Source organism: Anas platyrhynchos, chromosome 19 (assembly GCF_047663525.1).
Source record: "Anas platyrhynchos isolate ZD024472 breed Pekin duck chromosome 19, IASCAAS_PekinDuck_T2T, whole genome shotgun sequence".
NCBI classification, from domain to species: Eukaryota; Metazoa; Chordata; class Aves; order Anseriformes; family Anatidae; genus Anas; species Anas platyrhynchos.
This window is the reverse complement of record NC_092605.1, coordinates 9,802,749-9,826,198: the sequence shown is the minus strand read 5'-3', so window position 1 is coordinate 9,826,198 and position 23,450 is coordinate 9,802,749. Positions and strand designations below refer to the sequence as shown.

The following is a 23,450-nucleotide window of genomic DNA, read 5'->3' as shown; positions in this document are numbered from 1 at the left end:
ATGCCCACTTTCTTAACCATTAAAAAAAATTCTTGTTCATATATAATGGTTTCTGGGTTTTCTCTCCTCCCTCCCCTCTGCTCTGTGATATTGTCATCTTTCTCCCTTTGGTGCTATTTCAGTATGAAACAGACTGATTTTAATTTAATTTAAGATTTAATAAAGTTTACGGGTACTGAGAGGCTGTGCTCTCTTTTTGCTGGCGGCAGCAACCTGGAAAGAGTGGGGAGGTTTGTGAAAAGAGGGGAAAACACAGAATCAGCCACTCACGTCAGGTCCAGCCTGCAGAACCGACCGAGCTGGGGGGGCTCTGCCTGGCTTGAACTCCCCAGCTCAGCTCCCGGCCTTGTTGGCATTGTTTCCCCAGCTTTATCTTCCACTTCAGGCTTCTCCATGTCTTACTACTGCCTTGAGACAGCCAAACACCTTGAGAAGTCAGGTCCTCGCAGCTCTCCCTGCCGTTCCCCCTTAGCCTGCCATGTCCACGGTGCTTTGGCACCGGCTTTGCCAAATTTCTGCTCCCCCCGACCCCACGTGAAACCCGAGGTGGAAGCAATGCACCAAGAAATACACACGGCACGGCAGCCCCCGTAGATCGGGTTTTCTGTGTGGTCAAGGAAAGCGATATTCTATTTACTTTTTTAGATGTATAAACAGATTAAGTCCCAGGGAAAACACGCTCCCAAACTTCATAATATTTTATTAAACCGACGAAGTTTAATATAATCTTTTGGCTTCCAGAGAAAAATGTTCCATTTCTTTTCTGAGCACCTTTGATTTTATTTTCTTTTAATTACTGTTATCCGGAGTTAACAATGTGGGTTTTGCACTCCACCCAGCCAGGACTATCCAGATTAGACGTGGGGAATTTTGCTGAAATACAGAAATGTCTATGCGGTGGTAAGGAGTCAGCGACGCCTGGGTGGAAAACTCTGGGAAAGCCAATGCGTAGAATGAATTCCCCTTAGCCAGGCAATAACAAGGCTGCATTCCTCCATCCACAGCACTTATTACCTAAGACATTGGCCAGCAACGTTCCTGAAAAAAAAAAAAAAAAATCAGACCTCCTTCATCTTAGTGCCTGTCCTCACCGCTGCTCGGTGGCTGGAGCACGGCTCCTGCTTGCTCCATCGTGCAGGCAGCACGGCTCAGTGCTCCGTGGGGAAAACCCTCCTAAATTCAGCTCTGACGCTGTGCTCCGGCTCAGCATCACTCGCTGGGACCACCCTTGGGTGCACCACCCAGCCGGGTGCTCAGCCCGGGACCTTGGAGGAGCCCAACGAGCCAGCAGCACCCTATGGATGGGACGAAGGGGCTGGAAGCCAGCAGGGCTTTCAGAAAAGACTCAGCGCCTGCCCTTCAGCATCGTTAAATACTATTAATAATGGTAATAATCATCTGATGGGTCTTGGGACAACTGGGTGCTTTCTGGAGGGCGAAGTCGCTGCCTGGAGCATTACCTGAGGTCGCTTGCACAGCAGAGGAACTTTAAAAGCAGCTTATCAGCCACAAGTACGTGTTCCTGTGCCAAACTTCCTTGCTATTTCCTCTCTACAGCAGTCGCAGGCCCTAATTTGTGGGCCTCGTTAGGAGAACGAAGCAAGTTATCCAAGAAATACATTTGATGTCACTGAAGAGCTGCCCCACGGCCATGTACGAGCCCTCCCAAGCCTCCTGCCCCTGCCCAGAAGCCCAGGCTGGTGTCACAGCTGCTGATATTTTGTTGGGAAGCTTAAACCCTGCAACCAGAGCACTGCTGCTGGTGGCAGGTCCTTCTTCACCCACACCCAGCACCTGGCCTCCGCGGTTTCCTCCATCAGCGCCGGGTAACGGTGGTGTTTGAGACAGGATTAGCCCTGCTCGGTCACGGTTTCTTCAGCTCATTCCTTTTGTTCTTTCACCAACAGCTGTGATTTAGGGCATGTGAGCAACATCTGAAGGCAATGACTGAAAGGTATCGGCTGGGGAGCACTTACCTCCCCGCGCACGGGGCTTATGGAGCAGAATCAATACATTTTCTATCCTGCTCGCTGCCAGAGACCCCCTACGGCGGGGCACGGAAGGGAAGGCAGCCGAGTAAAACAATTCTCCTGAGAAGGACAAGTTTAGGAGCACAGAGGAGCGGGGCTGAATGCACTGCATCGACCGGGCAGACGCAGTCACTGAGCTAATTCCTGGCCTCTCTGCGCGTCCCAGGGGTCCTGGGGCGGCCAGCTTCGAGGTGTGCTCCAGTGTTTGTGCTTTTACCACGCTGCATTTCACCTCCCAAGCAAAAGGAGGCTTGTTCAGCACTCAGAGGGGAGATCAGGGAGGCAGCCACAGGTTTATAATGCTCTCGGTGCCTACAACAAATGCTGCGGGGCACTTCTCGCTGATGGCACCCCCGGGACTGGCAGTGTCCATCTGGCTGTGGTCTGGGGACACTTCGCAGCACTCCTCCGCCTCCCGGCCAGGCTGTAGCTGAGCTAATGGCACGCAGCCCCCAGGGTCGTTTCCTCCAGACGTGGGCTCCTGCACAGGGCTGGCTGGCAAAGGGCACGGCTCCGTGAACAGCTCCTGTCTGCCTGCTCCAGTCCAAGCGCCATCAGCACCGTGTCCCCCAGGCTGGAGAAACCTTTAAGCGTGTCGGGCTGCACTTCCAGACAGACCTGCAGGAGGGGGTGACTGCTATTTAAGCCTTCTGCTTGCACAGCACAGCACAGCCCAGGAATCTCGGGGTGCTCTGCCTGCAGCAGCCCTGCCTCTGCTCCCCGGGGGGCCACAGCAGCACAAGGGGCTGGGGGCTGCGAGTGCCAGCCCCCCAGTAATGGGAACAGCCTCCACCCACGATGGGGACCACATCACCAGTTCAGGAAAATCCCTCTATTTTTTGGAATTCCAGATGTTTTCTACCTGTTTTTATTTTATTTTATTTTATTTAAAAAAAAAAAAAAAAACTACTTTGACCAAAAAATCATTTCAGCTCAGCGAGGTTGCCCCAAGTGAAGCCACAGCCAAGGATCCCCAGACATGCCTCTCACCGCCTGCCATGGGTATTACAGAGAGAGAACCAAGAGCATCACCAAGACATGATTAAAAAACAAACAAAACAAACAAACAAAACAAAACAATAAAAACAAACAAACAAAAAACCATACTTTGGTTCCATTTGATTCAAAACCAGTGTTGGTCTGAGGCCCAAGTGCTCCACTTCACACAATTCAAGCTTAAGTAAAGAAATTACTGGTGGCTGCCCATGCGAGCTGCTGGCAGGGCTGGCTCCCTCAGGGCATGGCCAAGTCAGCCTGGGTAAATGGGATCTCTCTGATGTAGCTCTGCACGAGCAAGAGGTGCCACACGAGCTCCACCTGGCCCTGGCTGGCACAAGCCACGTCTTCCCGAGCAGATCCCGGTGTAAGGGGGTCTGGAGGATGCTGCTGGAATAGCGAGACTGAGCATCTGCATCACTGCACCCGTCAGCAGGACCCAAACCACACGTCTGGGCTTTCATCGCCTCCGAGGAGGTTACGGCAGGGAGGACAGCAGGAGCCAGCCCTGCCAACACCACGGGATGCTGCAGGGACTCCGACACGGCTCGGGGCTCGTCCTGCTCTGACATCACATTTCGTACCAGCTTTCCGAAAGGGAAAACTGTCATACGCTTCCACTTTTCGAGGAGCTGAGCTGTCCTTTAGATACCAGCTGCCAGCATAAATATACATCAGAAACAGGTTTTGAGTTCCTGAAAAACGTCTGAAAATTGTAAACACTTTCCAAGGCATATGGGGATAAACAGTCAGAATCTCAATATTGTTTATAGTTCAAAAAAAAAACAACAGTCGCTTGAGTTCAGTCAAGCCAAGCATTTTGGATAGATAATTTTTAAACATTTGGTTTCAATTCTCCCAAACCTTCAGCAAAGAAGCCCCATTCATGCAATACTTAACTTACAATTCAACGTATTATGGTCTAGAAAGATGGATGTTTCTATTTCAAAAAATAAATGGTCTCACATATTGGACAATCTTGGAACATGCTGTCAGAAAATAAAAGAACAAAAAAAAAAAACACTCGGCTGGGAAATTTGTCCAGGCTGATCTTCTCCTGCTTAAAGTTTAAGTTATGTTGAATTACTTGTTTGTTTTTGTTAACAAAACTAAGAATACTCTGTCAGAAAATCCTGAGCAGTACCATTTGTCAGCCTGAGCGCAGAAGCTTTCTTCCTTGGCCTCCTCTGATCCCCAGAGTGCATTAAAGCATCCGTCCCTGACACCAGCCCTGCTCCCAGTGCAGATGCTTTGCGACTGGGCAGAGTGGAAAACAGAGCTCTTTAATTTCCTCTTTGCATTAGAGTTCATTAGGAGAAATCCAGAGTCACCCTCGCCGAACAAACCCCTGCATTCGTGTTTCTTCTGTGAATGTTCAAAGCGTATTTTCCTGTAGTTTTCTTGTCCCCTTTTTTGTCTTTTCCCTATGGGATGGGGACCCTACCTGCACCATTGGCGCTGGGCTCCCTGTCTGTTTACAATTAATTCCTGATATAATTTCTTTTTACTTCCTTCTCTGCACTGGACAGCTCACAGGGCCGTAATTTGCTAGTCCTGCTGTTAGGGAATTCTCTGTTTATGCAATTTGTTTATGCTGTTATGGTGCTGGTGGTTACTCAGACAAGGCACGTGGCAGTGCGCCCGTTCCCAGGCTGGAGAACAAATGTCTCAGGGAGCAAAAGGGACGAAGCAGTTCCTAGCATGCTTTACTGAGTGCACTTTGGATGACTGGCTGCCCCTCCTAAAATTCATCAGGTCTGGGGCATACGCTCATTTCTTTAACCAGCATTTATTGCTAGCAGTTTGCAACCACCACATCCTGCTTTTTGATTATATTCATGAAAACAGGCGCGGATCTGGGCTTTTAAACACCATTTAGTCATCTCCATAACCAGCCCTGAGAACAGCCACCAAAGGTCAGGATAAATCATGGAAAGCGAGGCCGGGAAGTGGAAGAGCACCGGTAAGAAATAAATGCCAAGCCAGGCAGCAGCCAGGTACAAGCTTTAAGCTCTTTTACTCAAATCCACGGCTGTGCTCACCCGGTGGCAGCCGCCTGCTGTTACCAGAGGTGTCACGAGAGCAGAATGTAGGGACCCTGCCCAAACTGAAGCCAAGCCATGTATGAGCCCATCTGTGGCACAGAGGGGATTCTGCATTTTTCTTCCTGAATACCTGAATAGAAGAGGACAGATTTGGGCACTCTCAGTGCCGCAGAGCACCCAGCAGGCACGTTGCTCTCGGCCAGCCGCTGCGCTCCGTGCCGGCAGAGCCATGGGCACGCGCCTGCCCGTGTGTTGGTGCAAGAATCTGGAGCATCTGGAGCTCTGGACATCTGAGAGCTACTGCTCTGAAACACAGGGGAGGCAAGAGGACAAAAAGGACTCCCAGCTGTTGCACTTGACTTGGTATCAGGCTCGCTGCTACCTGTGTGGCCCTGGCAGAGCGCGGGGGCTTCTCGGAGGCAGGCTGCTGTGCTCCTGCTGGATCCATCCAGAGATACGGAGCTGGCTGCTGGTCGGGGAGGAGAAGCCAAGCTGCAGCTTTCCCCTCCCAGCCCGTGGGCTGTGCTCCAGTATCTCTGCTGGGAGAGGGAAAGGGGTTTTTATTAGGCAAATGAAATAAAGACTGAAGGAATGGAAGGGAAGGTTCAAGGAGCTACAGGTGGGGAGACACCAAAAAACTAAAGCGCAGCAGCTGTTCCAACAGGGCTTGCTCTTGTTGCTGTGCTGTCAGTCCTTCACAGCCCAGCTCTCTGCTCCATCCCTGGTCTCGGAGCAGCACAGATCCCCCATCCCAGCCCTGCCACCCCCCCAGGCACCTCAAGCAGCAGCCATCACACCCCGCATGTCGCCGCTCGGAGCTGCCCGCACCCCCTGCTCGGTTAAAAACCCGTCCAGCTCCGTCAGATGTGGGTTTGGGGGATTTCCACAACTGAGTTCAAATGACTGAGCTTCAGAGTGTAAGAATTGCTCTGTACCTCTTTAATCCCTGCTTCAATTTATCAGCATAAAAACTATCGGTTTCCTTTGGTCGCTTCCAGTTGGAAACTCTTTCCCCAAGCTCTCCTTTCTTCCCAGCACCCCCGCACCCATCTCCAACCAGAAACGACACCGAAACCCTCCCAGCCATCCACGCACAGAAGACGTAGCTCCACACTCGGGCTTAGATTTAGGCACTTTGCACCACGGGCAATTGGAAACAGAGACACTCAATCATCCTCCTTTTCTTTTTATACTGCATCCCACAAGCACTGAAACGCAGCCAAGTTTGGGAGGTATTGGTAGTTCGGTGGACAGCTGATCTTTGTAAAGCGATATGCAAGCAAGCTCAGAAGGATATCATGTTCCAAGGCAACTGAAGCATATTTCTGTTTTTACATCAAATTTTCTGCTACCTTTTGGCAGCGGGCTCGCTGTACATACGGTCTTGTTTGAAGATTCAGTCGCTCGGCACCCTGGTGCTTGGGTTCGGTGCTGCAGAATTCCTTCAAGTCTGCAAGGGTTTGCACGCCTCTGCTGACACACTCAGAGAGCAGGGCCAATATTTACCTCCCTGATGTTTATCTCTACCTACTTCGAATCTTAAATGCCTTCTCCAAGCCCAGGAGCTCCTGGATGTCTCCTGGTTCCTCGGCTTTGGACCACTAGCCAGGGACCGGACTCAAATCAAGTTTCTCCACCTGCAGTGATTACATGCCAGAGGTGGGAATCTGATGGAGTTAGGCAGTTTGCTTTTTGAACCATCCCCCAGATGTTTTGTAGGCTTTCCAACCCATGTGTAGTTGTCACGGGGCTTCTGATACCTTGGGTGCAAACAAGAATGGCTGGAAGGACTCACCCCAACTTCAGCTGGTGCCCCATGGGACGTCTGTGGCTGGGCTGAGCTCCTTCTGGAGGCAGTGCCCCCCAAAGGGAATCCACCTGAACACATCTGAAGTCTCTCAGTTCCACAGATAGTCAATTCTATGCGCCCAGACACCATATTTTTTTTTACAGGCATCCAAAGGCATCATCTTTCCTCCCTCGACTTTGTGTGGGAGTTAAGTCACCGACTAGGCTTGCTGCTCAAAGCATCCAAAATTTAGGCTGGCTCCTGTCTGTGATGTCCTAGGCAGCCCCACACCTTGAGACGCAGGCTGAAAAACTGGAGGAACATTCAGAGAAGACCCATGAGAATGGCTGAAGTCCTGGAAAACCCTGGAAATCCTGCCATGGCTGGAGGAGCCAAGCAAAATCTATCTGGCTTAGCAGCAACCTTTCCTCAGTCTGTAAGCGAGGAGAGCCAAGACCTACAGGATCTGAGCTTGGGTCAGAGCCTTCAGTCACTCACTTAGGTGCTTAGCTTGGACGTCTAAGGCTGGATTTAATCTTCCTCTGATGAAGGTCGGCCAGCTGTACTACGGAGTAGGAATTAATTCTTCAATTTCTGCCCCACAGATCTAAGATTGAATGGATGTAAGTAAGTTTACCCTGCAAAAACCACCACAGGGGTGCTGAGAAAATAATTCCTGCCCGTGGGCCCTCAGACTGCAAGATTGGCAATTAAGTAAAAGGGTTAAATAGAGCTTTTTGAAAAGAGAAATCGCAGAGAAATCAGCCCTCTCCTCTAAAACTGTGGCATCGTTTTACAAAGCAGGGATTCCTGCATGGGATAATTAAAGACAGACATTTCAGCAAGGAGCAGCTCGGTGGGTAATGAGATAATGGGGGGGGAGGAAGGGGGTCCCCACGCAACCATCACGGGTATGTCAGCACAAATACTGTCCCTCTGTTTTCATACCCACCTGCATCCATCTCCTCCCCACCTTCTCTTCAGCTTTTTGAGGCCGAGGACCTACAGATTGCAGCCGTGCCCCCCCAGTGCTACCACAGTGGAAACCTTCACGTGCAGAGGGTGCTCAGCTGCTCCCCAGGAGCAGGATACGGCACGGCCGGGCTTCTCGGAGGTCTGGTGGGAGCAGGGAAGGCAGGACCACGAGCTGCTATTGACTCTGAAAAGGAAGGACCAGGGGACACGTGTCTCCCTGGAAGGATTTCTGTTTCCACAGCACGCTTTCAAGAATATGAACCAGCACAGCCCAAGAAGCAGAATGTCTGTTTGTGGATAACAATCTCAGACAGATGCCTCTTGCACGCAAACAGCCAGTGCCTGTGAGACAGGAGGCTCTAAATAAATAATCAACAAGTCCTAGAGCTGAATGCACAGTTGCTATTTGCATCATAAATAAATGAGGAGGCTTTTATTTACTCATTCTGGTGGCAGAGCACATCGCAGGAGCTCCTCAGAGCTCATACGCCAGCGCTTGTCGTTGCTGCAGCTCAGCCACTCGGCTCCCACCAGCTGCTGGCTCCTGCTCTGCTCCTTGGGCTATGCACGGCTCACCAGCAAGGAGGGAGAACAAACGAGAGGGCTCCATCATCGCGGAGCACTCAGATCCCTGCTGACCCCAATTAGCGTGGTGTTGGCAAGGTGGGGAGGAGACGGGGCCGGTGCCTGGGGATGTGGCTGAGCCACCACAGCCCTGCTGGCTGGGAAGGTTGGAAGCTCCATCACACCGGGAAGGTCTCCTCATCCACCAGGATGGGAGCAGTTGCAGAAGAAACCTTGGCCCTTTTTGCTGCTGAAGCTGCAGGACGCTGTTTTCCACCAGGATGCCATTGCACAGTCTGAAGAGAAAGTCACGATCCAGGCAGTACTTTGAGAAGGAGCAACACAAAGGAAAATCAGGTTTGTTTTTGATCAAGAAGAGCAGTCCTGCAGTGGTGGAGAAAGAAACTCCACAAAATATTTCAAAAAGGAAAGAAAAAGAAAAGAAAAGCTCTACCAAGATATATATATATATAAAACTGGGAAAACTCAATTTTGCAGGACACCCCACTGCAGAAGATACCTCCTCAATACCCCTTTTCTCCCCACAAATTCCTTTCGGGAACGCAGAGAACCAGCAGCTGTTCTTTCTGCAAGGCAAACAGCAAATCCCCCATCCGCTGCCACTGCTCAGGATCAAATCTGCCCCTGGACCAGCAGCCGCAATGAGACTGCACAGACCTTGCAAAGGGGCAGGAGCTTGAGTGCTGAGAACCAGCATTTGGGATGTTCTCAACAAAAGCCATATAGAGCCAGAAAGAATAGAAAAGCTGCCGTTTATTTCTCTTAATACTCATAAAACGGGGAAAGCAGCAATGTGCCATTTCCAAGGAGGAAAGCCACCTTTTCACCTTTTCAGCCACAAAATATATCCCCAGAGATGCAGCAGGCTGGGGTCTGGCTCAGTTTTATTTAGGTATGTATCAAGTGTTATTGATCCGTTTGCTTCAAGCAAACCAGCGAGTGGTGAATTTTTTTTTTCCCCTGCTCTTTATGTCCTGAAAATTGCAGTTTTTCCTCTTTGGGTCCGGGGATGACAAACGGCAGAGCTGGCGGAGGCTCAGGGCTCACACGCACCCCGACCCCATCCATCAGCGGCTGTGGCATCCACAGCCTGAAGCTCTCTGTGGCTTATTAATGAAACACAAACGGGTCCAAGGAGGTCCCACCCCGGACACCACGGTGCCTCCTTGCCTTGCTGCCGGCACAAAGAGGCAAACGTGGGCAAGAGAAACAACGGTGTTGGCCTGGGACCTGACTTCGAGTGTTGTAGGTACCCAAAATGCAAGGTGCCCTGCCCCATAAGGCACCCTCCTGCATTCCCTCGTTCATCATCAGTGGATAGATGTGGCCAGCACAGGGCAAATACAACACGACACCGTGGGGCTTTGCAACACAACGTGGGAAGCCCAGACCAGAGCCTTTAGGAACAATTTCTCTCCACATGAGGTTGTTATCCCATCACGAGCCCAGCTGCCTATTCACAGTTATTTTATCATTCACCTGATAGCTAAAATGCTCTTCTATATTTGAACAGTTCATCATAGGATTTATATTTCTAATATAGCTATGAGAAAAGCCCAGCTCTGTGCACTGACCCTACTGCAATTGGCTTCTCTCCTGGCTCCACACTGGGGTATCCACAGGGCCCCGGTGAGAAAAGCCCATCCCATGCTACAGATTTGGGCAATTTGGTGCCAGCATTTATCCCTCTTTCCTACACGAATGTAAGCTGCTCCAGCACTCATCAGGCTGGCACCGAGCTACTAATACTGTTCAAAATTAGGGCTGGTAGAAAAATGTGTCATACAATTTATTTTGCAAAGGAAAAGTAATTTTTAGGGTGTTTTTTTTTTTTTTTTTAAAAAAAAAAAAAAGAAAGTATTTCCTCTCCCTGCACCACCACTCTATCCTCCCCCACCCCACTGAAATCATGTCTCATCTTGCACAGGAAATTTTGATTTTTCATCGGAAAAAAAAAAAAAAAAAAGCCAAACAACCCTAAGTGAATTATTTTGGCACGAGGCCGATACGTTCCAGCTCCAACACGCTGCCACGACACCTCCGGCATGAAGGACCCCAACCAGGGAATGGCAGCGGGAGCACAGCTGCCCCGAGGATGTACAGCAGCACAGCCAAAGCAAACTGGTCGGATTTTCCAGTAAAATACGCCACTTTCCAGCTCAGAAAAAGGTTGGTTTACCTCTTGGCACATGCACGTTGGCGTGGAGCCTCCACCCTGTCGCAGCAGGGTAGGTTTCCTATAGGGCCTGGTGGGTTCCTTGCTGCCAGGGATGAGCAAGCAGAGGAAGCCACAAATCGTAGGTAAGACAAGATGCTGATTGGGATCCTGCCTCCAACACCACGGCTTTTAAACCTCCAAAAACCTTACCTCGGCGGGGCTCCTGCTGACCAACAGGGCGGTGGGGTCCCACAGGGAAGCAGCATGCATCCAGGGGCTAAAACCTGTACCCACACACACGGCATGGCACAAGCAAAGGTTGCTCAGGCAGGAGGAACTCTGGCTTGATGTCCCCCAGGTTCCAAGACTTGGCAGTTTTATCCTATTTCCCCTATTTTTGGTACAGCTGGGCTTTGTGCAGCTTCCCAGCGTGTAACAGAATCGAGAAGAAGTAAACCTTCACCTGGAGGTGACACCTCCCGTGGATGGCAATGGGAGATGTGCTTCCACCTGAAAGATTAAAGTTTGGTGGTCCTATAAACAACCGTAACGAAGCCTCCGATAATGGGAAATGTCAGGAAACGTAATAACAACAGAGATTAGCGCCCTGCCTATAGCACATTGTTGCTGCGTTCAGCCAGCTTTTTATATAGAATGTCGACAGCTCCCTACAAGCTGTGAATAGTTTCCTATCTCCTCTGGCCTATTTGAGGCTCAAGTAACTCGCCTGACTTCCCTCGAGCTGTTTTGGATTTACACTGGCTCTGCTGAAATCAGAATTGAGCAGACAGAGCAGACGGAGGCGAGCCAGCCCCACCGCGCCGAAACCAGAGGCGCTGGATTGCTTCACACAACGGGAGGATCTAGGGAACGCACTTTGGATCCCCGTCTCTCCTTGGCACACACCGGCAGTCCCGTTCCAGCTCGAGCAGAGCTGTGCTGATTTACTGTGCTGGGGGATCGGGGCTTCTGCCCCACTGCCGATCCCAGTAAGAACGAGCCTCCCAGTTTAAGCAAAAGGCTGGAAGGCGAGCGTACTGCTGTGAGAGGGTCTGAGAAGAGGCAGCCCTGCCAAGGGACACCCCACGAGCCCCCAGACCCTCACCAACCCCCTCGTGATGCTGGCTGGTGCCAACAAGGCACTGACTGCATCACCGCCTGCATCACTGCCCCCTCCGCCCACCTTCCCAGCACCCTGCTCCGCTCCGGAGCCGAGTTTTCCCAACCAGACATTTCATTCCCTAGGGCTCCTCGGACCACTTCTTAAATCTCTGCTGAGGGACAGGGTTTTGTCAGGAATGTCCCCTTAAATTCCTCCCTTGTCTCCAGATAATCTTCTACAGTGTTTAGGGCTGCTCTCCTACATGCGATAGCCCTAAAAAATAAACAAAGAAATGAAAGAAATTCCCTTCCTAAAAAATAAACAATGTGATTAATTATTCCGAAAAAGGCTGTTTATAGTTTGGACTTCATAAAAGAGAATGCCTGATTTAATACACTATCTGAGAATGTGCTGTTTTTCATTTCAGCACAATCAGGACCTAAATCTGTGTCTCCCTCTCCCTCATCTGAGCTGGAAATGGTTTTATATTCCATCTTGCTTTAAATTATACACATCAAGTTCATAATGGGACACGGTCTATTTTGTTGCCAAAACCTGCTCTGTAAGATCATCTATTAAACTGTATTTATTTTTTATGACAAACAAGAAAAATGACAAAACAGCTACCGAGCTTCTGCTAATGAGGACCAAATGCCTCCGCAGGCACCGCTCCTATCGCAGGCGGCTGCTCCGGAGCTGAGTGAGCGTCCTTCCACCCACAGCGATGGTCAGAAGGACACACTGGGGTTTCGTCAGCCCCACACCGTCCCCAGGGACCACAGCTCTGTGTGTCTGCACTCTAGTACGGGCTCTGGGGTCAGGAGTTTTATCCCGCTGGGATGCAAGCAAGGAAACGCAGCCCCAGCAGCCGGGGAGAAATGTTACTGGGAATTGAAATGCTGTTTGAGTCCTGATTCTGCTCCCTGCACCCCCCCCAAAAAAAATAAAAATAATAATTAAAAAAAAAGAAAAAAGAAAAAAGAAAATGGACAAAACTTGACCTGGAGAGGCACGCTGAGCCCATCGCAGCCACAACCTGCTGGGTGACAGCTGGGCAGGGGGAAGGAGCCTGAGCCCCCACCAGTCCCACTGAATGGATTTTGGCAAACACCTCCTGCTAAAAGCCTACCATGGTTGGGTGAAATTAATCCACGGCCCATGTGTATCTCAAGACACCCTTCCACCAGTCCAGTGGTCTGAACGGCCCATCAGGACACAAGGACAGCAGAATCACATCCAGCCTGCAGGAGTGTCAGGAAGCGGTGCCGTGGGGTAGCCACGGAGGCACAGCGGCGCTGGGCACATCCCGCCTCTGTTTTTCCTCCCAGAAGAGTTACAGACAGCGTTTGACCAAATCCCAGAGGTGTGCTGCATCCTGGCAAGGCTCTTGGGATGTTCTATGAGAGCTGTGGTTTGGCTTCCTCCCTGCCTTGGCTGTGTTTAGGAGTCCCCCGATGTACCCGAGCCTCTCCAGGCTGCAGCCCAGCGCGGTAACGATGGCAGGGAGCCCAAGGGAGCGAGGAGCAGGGCTCTGTGGCAACACATCAAAACTGCAGGATCTGGGGCCTGATTACAGTTCTGCAGCTTCCCCAGAGGCTGCCAGAGCAGGACAGGGAGGACCAGGAGCTCTTGGCTCCTTCCCTTCCTGCCCTCAGTCTTTGGGTGGCCAACGAGGGAGCCCCGGGTGAACACGAGGGTGGCTCCATCCCAGGGGATCCTCGGGGCTGGCTCTCACCCAGCCTCCCACGAGCCTGGCTCTGAAACCATCAGGGCAGACCCACGTGCAGCCATTTCTCACATCCACAATTGATTTCTGGAGATGAGGGCAACAAAAAGACCCTCCAGTGACCAGTACAAAGAGGCCGCCGTTCGCACGGGGTACATTTTGTGCGCCTCAAGGTTTTGGATATTGAAGGAAAAACCCAACGCTGTACAGAACCAGGAGACCTCTGGGAGGAATCCCCTCAGCCTGATTTCATCTGCCAGACACCAAAAGAGTCCCAGGACTTCCCTCGTGAGCGTTGACTTTGGATGTTTCCCTCAGCCCCACAACTGCTTATTATGGCACGGAGCGCTCGTCCTGCCTGGCTGCTCGCCACCGCCGCGGTGGTGGCCGCGCTTTGGGATCCCCGTTAGAGGGGAGCGCGCCTGCCCACGTTTCCTTGGCAGGGAAGCGGGACATGACATGAGCTCTGTGGCTAAAATTCACCATAAACCTAAGGCTATTTCAGTTTTAAGGACAGCTCCACATACATAACAGCCTTAATGCAGAAAATCCTTCCCCTGCCATCCTATTTACTTCTTTTTGCCATGCCAGTTGCCAGCGAGCACAGCAGAGAGTTTTAATGCTAGGCATGGCAACCCATCCCATTAAAATAAATTCCTTATGTATCGTATGAATAGCTAGACACATGAATAATTTAACCATGGTTTAATCAGCGTTAACCTAATGCTTTAATCAAGACCAACTATGTCATCTTTCCTTAAAAGAATTACAGACCAAGGCTCTGGCTCTGGTTTCGCAGCATAGGAAGAACACACGTATCCTCAGAAAAGTTTTAAGCAAATTAATCATGCATTGCTCCGTGGCACCAGTGAGGCGAGGACTGGAGCGCGTTAGCCATCCCTCCTGCTTCACCCGAAACGTTTTCTGTGTGCTTTCTGCTGGAACCACAGAGCCAGGCGGAGGCAGTGGAAAGGAGATCACAGAAGCAGCATCTGTGCCAGCCCGTCCTGTGCTGGGTGTGGGCGTGTGACCAGGCACAGGAGGCAGCAAAACCCCCAGTGGTGCCCTCCCCTGGTGAGGCAGACTCAGGAGGGACCATCCAGGAGCATCTGCTGGCCCCAGGAGGGATCCCGGCCCCAGGTTCCTCTCCCCAAAGCCCAGCTCAGCACCGAGCCTGCAGGGTGATGACCCCTGATGGGCCAGGCAATGCCTGGCTGAGGTGCTGCTGCGGTGGCCCACAGACCCATTTTGGGATTCACAAGGGTCCCGTCGCTAACAGGGTGTCATTTCTAACCTAAGGCAAGACACCTGGCCTGGGACAACGCCAGTGAAGCTGCACTAATTTGGGTTTCCATTTTCAAAGAACTGAAATTCACCACAGAAAATACTGATGAGAGCAGCGTCCTCTACCTTTGTGCCTCCAACATCTGCTGTGCAAAATGCGGGGTACGTGCTGCATATTGCCAACTCCATCAGCAACAGAGAAAGCAGGTTGGACATCCAGCCCCCTGCAACAAGCATCAACTTCTTCAGTATCTGCATTTATCAACTGATGAGATCTTTGAAGGAGAAGATCGTTAGTTACAAGCTCAAACAAACCAGCAGCCAGTCCAGTCTTCTCTCTCTGGACCTTTTGAGATGTTTTCTAAAGCCCTCGTGAAGCCCAGATCTCACTCTGCCCATGTCTTCTAATTTATTAATTGTTTTAAAGGGAGCGCATGGCTTCAGTCGGAAATCACTGCAAGCTCTCAGCCCGCGCTGCTGGCTCGGAGCTGCAAGATTTCTCCTCTACAAAATTCACAGCGACGCTGTTTTTATTCCAAGCAGTTCGGGCATCCTCCAGCCCAACGGGTTCATTATCTGCAGCTTTCTTTAAAAGGTCAAGAAATGCTCTCTGCCTGGCAGATGGACGAGTGCAGGAGTCGTGAAGTCTCAGGATTTGTAACATAACAGGGTTATTAAATGGCAAACTCTATCCTGAGCAGAGGCAACACAAAAAGTTTGTCTCAAGTTTTTAAATGAAAAAAAAAAAAAAAGGGACATTTTGAGAAAATTATTTTTTTCCATTTTCTTTCTAAAATCAAAGAAATCAAAGAAGTTGGATCTTAAACAAATAACTCTCTTCCCAAAGAACTATTTCTCATCCTTCTGGTATTTGTTTTCCAACCTGTTGCATCCAGGCCCTCCTGTCCTTTTTTAAAACTTCTTTTTTCTTTTTTTTTTTCCCTACTGACATCACTGGAAGAAGGAAGGGGAATAAAAGGAGGGACAGGGAGGAAGAACTCCCTCTCCTCCCCCAGACACACCACCCACTCAGCAGCTCTTCAGGCACTGCCCTTGTGCTAACCCAAGAAATCCAGAGCTCCTAAGCATCAGATGTGACCTCAGCATCCACAGGCAGCAGTTCCCGGTGCACCAAGAGAGCAGTGCTGGGGTCACAGTGATTTTGGGGCTGGAAGGGCACAGGTCAGCACCCACACCCACGTCTCATCCAGGTGCCAGGAGGCACGGGCAGGTGTGAGAGCGCGGGACTGAAACCTCCAAGCACCACCTCTGTCCCCGGAGTGCTCCGCTACCGCCTCTTGCTGACCTTTGAGCTGGCAGAGCCCAAATGAAGCCAAATGCAGCAAGCACTTCTCTATAACGATCCCCACAACAGAAAACCTCTGGGAGTTGGCGGTGCTGGTGCAAAACACGGATCTGATCGGCGTGAAATCGTGCTGCCTGCCTGCAGCCACGCTCCCTGGCTGGCACACAACAACAGCCGTGCCTGATCAGCTCCGACTTCAACGTGAGCGGGGATGCTCGGGAGCTGCCCCCACCCAGCCCCGAGTCCTCGCTACCCTTTGCATCCCCACAGCTCTCCACGGAGCTTTAGCGCAGTAATCCTGAATGCCAGCCCCCAATTCCCAGCCAGGCAGGACCTGGAGTGTTACAGACCTTCCCGGAGCCCACACTGAGCTACCACTTAAGCACAGACTTTATCAGCTCCAGCATCTGCCTGCATCAAGCATCCTTTACAAAACCCTTCAAGTTCCTGATTTTAGCAAACTTTTTTTTTTTTTTTAGTTTCTGTGCCATAATTATCTGCCGGAGCTGCAGAAGTGGCAGGTAATGTGTCGCAGCAGCACAACCAACCTATTTTTGGAGTCATAAAAGAAACTGTGAGGGAAAGAGGAGTGCATGGGGAGGCTGTGGGCTGGAGGGCGGGGAGCAGCGGGGAGATGCTCTCTGGGGTGATGCTCCGTGCTCCGCTCCTCTGCTACTCCCCACAGCAGAGGACCCAGCAGGTCCAGAGCCGCTGCTTCCCCTGCCACTGAAGCAGCTCAAGGGGTGCAGGCAGTGGTGGCAGATCCAAAAATGCTGCCACCAGGCAGAGCTCAAGAGATGGGAAAGGAATAGCTGCCTGCAGCCGGGTGAAGAGGCTTTGCACCAGCAGAGGATGTGGCCCTTCTGTCCCCTGGGGCAGAGCCCTCTGAGGACGCCCCAGGCTGCCTCTGCAGCCCTGCCCTGCCCTGCAATCCCCACTCGTGTCACTCCCCGAAAGGCAGCCGAACCCATAAAACAAACCATTGTACCTTTAAGGCACTGCTCCAGAAAGAAAAGGCCTTTCATAGCAGTGAATAGCATCTCTTTTACTCCACGCACCATCTGTTTGCCAAGATGAAGAGCTCTGGGCTGGCGGAGGCTTAGTCATTCGGACAAGAATAGGTCCCACTGTACTTACACTTCCCAGCTCCCAAAATAAAAACCACGGCAAGTCATTGACTTTGCTTACCCTGTGGGGAGCATGCAGAGCTGGGAACACCTCAGCCATTCCCTCCTCCTAATGCAGAACCAAAAGAGGAACACAGCACCAGGACCCCCATGGTCCCCAAAAGAAGCCTTAGCTTTTTTTTTTTTTTCTTCTTTTTTCTTTTTGGTGAGGGGCAGAATTGGTGCTTTAGAGAATCCCTACAGTCACACCTGGCAAGTGTGCCACACGAAGCCCCACCTTGTCCCACTCTGCTGGGAAAAATACACGAGGGATCCCAACGGCCGAGACAGAGCTGTGCCAGCAGGTCCCTCCACGCTCCAGTGCCCATGGGGCAGCTCCATGTGCCCAAACTTCAGCATCAGACTTCCCACTTCCCTTCTTCCCAGCCAGCTCTGGAGAGGATTTTAAACACCAGCACACTCAGGGCCACCTCCCCACAGCTGGAGCAATCCAGGTGTCTGGGCAGCCCTGAGACCCACTTCACTACACCAAATTTTGCCCCCTTCCAAAGCCCAGCCAGCTGCAATAAGGAGGCAGCAGGCATAGGGAAGCAATTCATTTCAGGCTTTCCCCAAAGATCCCCTTGGGGCAGCTCCTCTGGGACACCCAGAGCGCACAACCCCCTTCGCAGCTTCAGAAGTCCACGCATCAGACGTTCGTCTCTCTGCACCCCAGCAGAAATCTGGTGTCAGCCCTTCGCCAACACTAAAAAGCCGCAGACTCCAGTTACTTGGTGCTATGCCCCAGGACGCACAGCACCACTATTGGGCACTCCCAGGAATTAGTTCACAGGCAGCTGAAACACACACCTGGGAGCAGTCCCTGTGTCCCCAGCATCGCTGTGACCCCATATTTTCTTTTGCGTTTGCTCTCTGGGTACCCTGACTTCCACACGGTGCCCAGCAAACTCCAGGCTGCTCCTGTACCATAAACACGCTGACTCGGATGGGGATTTGCCCATTCATCTCCAACCCTGAAACAATCTGCTCAGGACGGGGTCTCAGCCCATCAGCAGGGGATGTGGGGCCCCGTGGGGAGCAGGGGCTGGGACGAGCTCCTGGGAGCAGCCGGAGGAGCCGCCGACCTTGCTGGGATTTCCCAGCTTCTTCACTCATGGCCTAACCCTTGCAGCATTTAAATACCGTCTTCTGGCTCCCCCTCCCTTTCTTTTTGTCACCTGCAAATTTAGATTAACAAGAAGGTTTGACAAAGTGCTACTGTATATGTTAATAAACCCATTAGTGTCGGCCCGCCTGACATATAACCTGCAGAGCCTACAATGTTTACTAATATGATTGTCAAAGCAGAGGAACATTACTTTTTAATGACATTTCGTATCACTTCAGTTGAAGTAATATCCTGGGACATGATAATCAGAAAGCCATTCTGCCACAGAACTACGTGCTGAACAGAGGCTGGTGCATGAAAAATACTCATTTTGTCAGAATTAAAACATTTGTGTTTGCTTCATAAGTTGTAAGCGCACTTGCGGAGAAACATGTTGTGAAATATTTATTGGAAGCAGCTCGGCTTCAGGTAAATGGGGCTTCAAAATGAAATGTTGGAAAAGGTTATTGCTACATTCGCCGTGCCTTTCGCACGCAATACATCGATGGACAATTTATATGTATGATATGCTTAACAAACCGACAAGATTTCAGATCTTCTCCTTAAAGAAAATTTCCAAAGTGCTACAAGTGGTCATTACCAGCCCAGACGAATTTACTGCTGCCTTCAGAGCAGGGGAACGGCTGCAAGACCGAATGAAATGGAGTTTGATTTTATGCTCCAGGTGCAGGAGCCTGGTACGAAGCCAGCAGTGGCACCGTGGCTGCCCCTATGGGTGGCTCCATCCCCGGCACGGCCCCTGCGGCCCCCGAGCTGCACCAGGGGCATTGATGGAAACAAAGAAATCGTCCCGGGTCCTTTAAGCAGATAAAGAAATAAATAATGAACTATTTTCTCCTTTTTTTGAAGTAAAGATCCAAGGGGATCCCTCCATCAATCTGGTCAGAACAAGCTTTCTGACAGAAACGAGCAATTGATTCAGTTCGAGTCTCCCATCGGATGGGGGACAGAGCTGATTAAAGCTGTGCATGCACTATTAATAGGAGCAGGATGCCTTGCTGTCATTATTATTAATTATGCCGCTGTGATTACTATCTGTTCATCCATCCACCCATCCTCCCTTCTGTAATCCCAGCCCTGGCCAAGTACGTATGAATACAAATTCTTACTCTCTTTTTGCTCCCAGCTTTCTGGGGTGTGGGCTATGGGGAACTCCTTGATTTATAGGATTTCTTATTTGTATGTTTGGGAGTGAGTGTGGCCATGTGAGAGTGAGCGAGTGGGCGGTGGGAGCTGCGTGGGTGCGACGTGTGTATGAGCGTTGGCTTGTGAAAAAAGCACAAAGGGAGAGTTAAAACCAAAGGGGGAGCCTTGGCGTTTCATGTCGAGCCCACCGGACTCCGGCACCCTCCTCATTTCCGCGGGTCCCTCGGGGGAGGCCTGACCCCAGGAGTCCCCCCTCCTACGCTCACCAGCTCGTCCCTACCTGGAGGCCAGGTTCTCCTGAACTCTCAGCCACTGTCCCCACGATCGGCAGAAATTTTCCTTCCCCAAATAATTAGACTGTGATAAGAAGAAACAAATGGGCCCTCAGAGCAGTGAGGGCCGCAATAAGAGATGAATTATTAGTCCAAGATGGAAATCTCTTTTGATAAATGACTGGCCCCAAGCAAGGAAGGATTCAGCAAAACACAACCACGTCCTTGTTGTGACACAGGGACGGGGAAGGAACAAACCTCGTAAGGCACAACAAAGCCCCCGCGCTGCCGCCTTGACCAATTGATTAATCAAAGTGTATCCCGCAGTGTCAATACGCGTCCTTCTTCCCATTAGTTACAGCATCTAAACGTGGAGGACAGCGGTGACAGTACGGCTGAGGACCTGTGTCAGACCCAGAGCTGAGCCGTCCCTCACAAACTTTACCATGGAGGGCACCAGGAAAGCGTGAGGAGCACGGCCTGCAGGAACACCCCAAGGAACAGCATCACCGACCCAGAGAGCACTTCAAAGCTAACACAAACCACACAGAGCCCCAGCGGCCTGGGAACAAGGTAAGAAAAGCAGAAGGAACCAGCTTTTGACATTTTTCCCCTCCTGCAAGGAGCTGGCTCAGCAGGGTGGGGTGATGATGCCTCGCACTCCAAGTGAAAGATCTGCCATTTATTAATGCTGGCCCCATTCCTGATTTTTTTTTTTAAGTCTAGTTCAGCGGGGGGAAAAAAAATCCATTGGTGTCATTGAAAATAAACCTGACAGTGAGGCACTGGGCAAGCCATTGAAAGCAGCAGGCTTTAACATCACAGCTTCTCCTGGACTTTGATGTTCAGAGGGGTGCTGCCTGTGTGCTGCCGACGCAGAGGAGTTCAGCACGTGTAACTCCAGGTAGGGTACGAGGAGCCCTTACCGAGACCCCTGCGGGTCAGTCCCCAGCCACATGCAACAAAACTGGTGGAGCTTCCAGGTCCCTGTAGCCTGGAATGCAGTTATCCCTGAGGACAGGTAATTCAGGCCTCTGGTACCACTATTTTCAGTGGGATGTTTAAGTAGAAACGGTTAGCAGGAACACACACACATATAGCACATATGCTATGTATACATATATATATATACACTTCTAAAAAATCTGACAGAAATGGCTCGAGCTGGGATTGCTAAATGTATTTCTCTTTGTCCTCCCCCAGAAACCACTACCAAAACATACCTCTCCATCTAATGAGATTAGCAAGGTACCATGCTAGATCTTTATTAGTTAAAGCTGACCATAGTGCAAAACTTGGCCTGAATCGTAAATGAGCTGACTGCCAGATTGAGGAGTGCAGCCAGCAAGTAGATTTATTCCAAATGGGTCTGTGCTGTTTGCCTTGGGGATATGCTTCCTTCTCTTTAACTCCCTGAAAACTGGTAGCCAAGTTTCAGCTCTCCGTGTTCCCCGAAGCCAGAGGTACCGCTGCTTCCCGCTCACGCCGGCCTGACGTAAGCTTAATCCCACTGACCTTGGTGTTTTACTGAATACAAGGTAAGGGAGAAACAAACCTATATACCCCGGTGGCTCGCAGGATTTAGCACCGAGGACATTTATATGTGGCTGTTCCTGCCTCCTCCACTTCACTTGACTGGCAGCTTGAAGAGGCCAACACACTAAATATTAATAGGGGAGCCTTGGATGCTGCTATCAGAAAAACTTGTTCACAGCATCTTCTGCACTCAGACAAGTTACTTTGGCCCCCAACATTTTTCTTTTGTAAAGGAAGGAACAACTGAGAAAAGATAATTTCTGTTATGAACTGAGCGATGCTAGCCTACCCTCACATGCAGTGGTCAATAGGAAATCTTTCCTGAGATCTGCACATTCCTTTCCCAGGTCACGCCCAGAACCTCCTTTTAAAGGTCTCCAAAGGACCAGCACATGCCTTGAGGGAAGGAACAGAGGCCAAAGCATGGCCATGTATGAGCGTTTCACTGCAAACAACTTTCTTGCTTTGGAGGAGAAATGGGAAGCATACGCCGAACAGATCTGGTTTCCATCAGCCCGTTATTTATAGCACTGGTTTCACACCATGGGTTATACACACTCGGGCTTGTTCTCTCAGGCTCTCGCAGCGCTCTGCCGCACTTCCTTCTTACCTGAGCAATGAACCCATGTTTCACCCTGCTACAATCGGGCTGTCTGTGTCTCAGTCGTGCATTCACTAAATGTGCTCCACAGAGCTCTCCGCGAAATGAGAGTTTGCAAGCCGAGGATCTCCAAAATGCCTTTCTGAGCCTCGGGCTAAGGTAGAGAAGACAGACTAGTTCATCAGCGGCGCCCAAGGGAGAGATCTAGAGCCTCTGATTCACAGGACCCAAAGAGCAAACAACCTCTCTACAGCTGGATCAACTGCAAACACCTTCGGCACAGCAAAAACTACGGTCTCATGAAACACCAAGCTGCTCTGCTTAGCTGCTGCACTCCGACGGCTGCCTGGTGGCACAGACTCGATGTGAAGTCCCACTTTGACCAACTCACCAGAGACTGCACCAGAGACCTCCCAAGTTAGCATCCTGTAGCAAACAGCAGGGCACTCTAGCTGGGCTTGAAACCAGCCCCTACTCAGCACAGTTCCCAAGGAAATCTGCAGCCCATCCACTTGCTGATTACTCGGAGAGAGCAGCGTGAGGGTGGTAGGTCCCATCTGGTGCGCCTGGAGTCATCCAGCGTCGTCCTAAGGAGTGAGCTTAAACAATGGTTGTTTGGTCTCTGCTGTTGATTGAATGAGATTTGTTGTCCATAATAAAACTCCTGGCACATGATCAGTCACTGTATATAAACCCAAATTACACTAAGAAAAGCCAGGATACTGTCAAACAGCTCTAAACCACCAGTAAAACAGAGTCCATCCCCAGTCACGGCTCTGAAGAGCCACGAGGGTACTGGCCTTGTTCTTCAGCTTCCCCTCAGGCAGACACGTGGCCAGAGGAGACCGAGGGCAATGATGCTCCTCGAGAGTTCCCTGCCAACATCTACAGCACAACACAAGACTGGGGGCAATTTCTCAGATGCCCAGGACCAAACACCAGAAGATGACACCACACGCTGTCTCTGAGGCTGCAACAATCACCATCAGCAACCTACCCCTGCTAGACTGAACTGGCCAGCAGGACATGGGTACACGTGATGAGCGTGGCACCTTTGCCCTTACACTCAGAAGTAAAACGGGTGGCAGACTGGAAGGTCTCCTTTGGAAGATGTCAGCTGTCACAGCTGCCCTCCAGTAGGACCTCACAGCCATACCAGGGGCTACACAGCTGCTGTGATGGGTGGCAGAAGAGGCACACCACTTCCAGAGGCATCCTTTGGGCAACTGCAGCTCCGTGAGTGCTGACTTAGTCGCCAGAAAGCCACATAAGCACTTTGCCTAAGCAAAATGCACTCAGGAGGCCAAATGGTAAGTCTGGTCTACTGCTAAACCTATAGGTGGTTCCAGTTAGGCGAGATGGGTGTCGCACCCTGCTTCTGGAGTTCAAGGGCTTGATCCAGGTGTCCAAATGCAGGCACCTGCTCCCAGTGCCACCGCAGCTGTGGCAGCAGGTCTGCCAGGTCCACACAAGTGTCTCAGATGGCAAAATGTGCTTATCAGGGAACTGAATGGTACTCGAGTAGGAATTAAGAAGAGAACTGGAATTACAGTTTGAGGGTTGTGGGGCAGAAGGGGGCTGCTCACACAGAGATGCTTAAGGTG

General features: G+C 50.9%; 1 long non-coding RNA gene across 3 annotated transcripts in view; it reads right to left on the bottom strand.

The window, feature by feature from the left end:
* Window positions 1-605: 605 nt before the first annotated feature.
* The window catches only part of LOC110351399 (uncharacterized), a 172,977-nt gene continuing 150,132 nt past the window's right edge, over window positions 606-23,450 (bottom strand). For 2 of the 3 annotated variants that reach the window (XR_011804079.1, XR_011804081.1), the window contains exon 14: window positions 607-1,038. This is a non-coding gene — a long non-coding RNA (uncharacterized lncRNA). Of the gene's footprint in view, window positions 1,039-23,450 lie in introns of all 3 variants that reach the window. The other variant, XR_011804080.1, reaches the window with a different exon arrangement.